The sequence below is a fragment of the Chamaea fasciata genome, unplaced genomic scaffold, assembly GCF_029207755.1.
Source record: "Chamaea fasciata isolate MVZ Bird 193981 ecotype frontalis unplaced genomic scaffold, bChaFas1.0.hap1 SCAF_12, whole genome shotgun sequence".
NCBI classification, from domain to species: Eukaryota; Metazoa; Chordata; class Aves; order Passeriformes; family Sylviidae; genus Chamaea; species Chamaea fasciata.
The window spans coordinates 3,343,561-3,346,589 of NW_027094097.1; positions in this window are offsets into that span (position 1 = coordinate 3,343,561).

The following is a 3,029-nucleotide window of genomic DNA, read 5'->3' on the forward strand; positions in this document are numbered from 1 at the left end:
TCTATCCTGTGTCTATTTCAATGAAACAGCAGCAGCAGAATGAATGCTCAGTTACCACATGTCATTATTGTAATCATGGGGTTTAAACCATGCAGCTATTCATGGCAAAGCAGCTCGTTGAAGGTCTGTCAGAATGGAAACATGTGACAGCAGCTGTTAGTCTGTTTATCGCCCTCATTTCTACAAGTCTCCATCCACCTTTCTATGTATTTATGCATTTGCTGCTGTTCTGTATCTCTAGCTCAGCGCCATCAATGTGAAATTCAGTATTTTAGCTTCTTATAACTGCAAGCAAAGCAGCCTGTGTCTTTATGACTAAAGGTGGAATGAAACATGGAGATCAGAGAACCTTGGTAAGCAGCACTGCCCACCTTGAGTGTCTGGTTTGTCTGAAACTTGTGTTCATACGATTTGCACATTCATTTGGGAACGACTTTGCCTCAACACTGCAAGTTCATCCTACACTATTCACTTTCAGGAAAACATCTGTATTAAAATAACCTTTGGAGATACACTTACCACCTGTAAAGAGAGAGAGACTTTTCTCTAACACCACTTCATACTGCATTTACCATGGGAAAGCTTTGTTTTCATCCCTTTTATTTCCCGTGTGCATTTCTAAGGCATTACCCGGACTATTGAATGCCGGTTTTTGCATATATTTATTCCAATGTTTCACTAAAGCCATTTTGGCTTGTGCCGAGTGCATTTGCAGGTGCCGAGCTCCATTCCAAGGCTGCCCCGCGTTACACGCTAACCAGCAGCCTTACAGGATTTGCAAGCAAGGTCTGAGGGCTTGCTTGGATTGTCACCAGTAGAGAAAGAGAGATGTCAGGGATCTGTACATTTACTGGTGGGGGATCCATCAGAGACACGGGGGCGGTGCTGGCTGGACACTTTCTGCTACGCCAGCTCTTTCTGGGGGGGCGGATTGGGGGTGGAACAGCAGAGCGTGGACCAAGAGCAAAGGTTAACTTGTGTACTTCCCCCAGCAAAATTAGTGTTTCCCAATTACAATCCAAACTGGTTTTTAATAGTCTAGGTAGCATTTCAACCTTGACTTCTAAGGAACCATGAAATACACTTGAATTAAGATACCTAGGAAGTCTACTTGTATCCACTGAATGCAATATTAGAATTAAAAAGAATGTGAACATTTCAGGTAATCTGATAAAAGCTTAATATAAAATCCAATCTGGTTTTGTAGTAAATCCAACCTTGACATGTCTCACCATAGCTTGAAATATTTTCTTCCGAACTACTTTTTATCAAACCTAGAGAAAAGGCACCATGATGCTGTTAATTATCAAACTGCCAGATTCAGAGAGCACCCGGCTTTCCAGATACATGACTGATGACAACTTTAAAAGTAAAGTGTCAAAACATACAGGTTCCAAAACCTGACATTTCAAAAGTTAAAAAGGCTTAAAATACGGGGGAAAAAAATCAGATGCAATGTCCTGGAACAACTGCTGCGGCTTCAAGTAAACAAAAATGGAGTTCTTGGAACTTGAATTTCTAACACAACACTCTATTGGGTCATTCTGTGGGCAGAATTTTGGAGGGAGGACAAGCAGGGCCAGAAATACTCCACGTGGCCTTCACAAACTGAACAGTAAACAAGAAAGAGCTCTTAATAAAATCAGACCAATGACTGGAAACAAAAAACAAATGAGTTTTCTGCACCACCTCAAGAACGTTCCTTCAGCAGAAAAAAAAAAAAAATCCCATCTCTGTTATTCTGTTAACTGTGAATCGACTAAAATCCTCAGGTAGCAATTATTTTTAAACTAGCGCAAAGCAAGTGCTGAAAAATACTGCACTTGAAAAAGGACTGGAGCAAATTACTAGTGAAACTACTATGGCAAGCAGAAGCTTGCTAGAAAAAAAAAAAGTAGTAAAGACAGAAAAAAAAGGCTCAAGACATAATTGTATGTAATGAAATAAAATCAAACACAGCAAAAGCAGCTTCCTCGCTCTTCATCTGAGGAGGAAAACACCAAAACAGAAGAGAACCCAAGTCTCAAACCATTTAATTTAGGCACCTAAAATTAGGAAGCTGGGTTGCCATATTTTAAGTGGAGAAAGAGAAAGTAAAAAGAAGCTTCTACAAAAACAATTCACAAAAAAGGCTGATTTACAGCCCAGGCTCCTACTCAGGGAGGTAACATTAGGTCATAGGAATATTCCCGAGTGAATGATCCCTTATTCCACTCTCTGAGCACAAACAAGGAGGCACTTCTGGGCACCCAGGACGGGTAAAAAGGGCCTTCTCCTCCCCACGGGCAGCAAGAAGGAGAGAGCATTTACCTCTCTCCCCCACTGAATTCTGCTGCTGTTGTATTTCATGGCAGACCTCCAGTCATTTGCTATGAAAGCTGAACTGAACCCGAGAGATAAAAACATTTTCATCATCTGGAAACAATGAGGAAACTGTGAAAGAGGACCGGCTTGTTCCTGCGGGAGGCAAGGATCAGGAGCAAATGCTCCCCTGGCAGAGTGACAGGGTGAGGGACGGGGCTCTGGCGCTCGTTCAGCCTCGCTGCCTGCCCGACTCCGGAGCCGCTCTCCAGCAGCCCCGCAACAGGTGACCCAGGGCAGAGCCCCCGCCGCACGCCCAGGCTGCGAAACCAGCGCAGGCGGCCTTTCCCCAGGGCCAGAGGAGAATCGGCGTGGGCAACGCCGCGCTTCTCACACCCACAGCAGAAAAGCACCCCCAGACAAAGGGAGCGCTCTGTGCGCGGGCAGGCGGCGGCACCGCGGGCTCCGAGCGGCAGCGAAGCGCTCCCCAGCACCGGGAACGCTTGGCTTCGCCCTTCCCTTAGGAAAATCCCCCGGACTTGCCCTGACCCCGGTTCCCCCGGCATCTCCAGCAGCGGGAGCGCGCCCCGCCCTGCAGACAATGCGGGAGCGGCCCGGGGAGGCCTCTGGGTGCGGTAGTTCTCTGCCCATCACCTGACGCCGTGGGCAGCCGCAGCCGGGACTACAGCTCCCGGCAGGCAGCGCGCCCGCAGCCCGGCTGGTGCAAT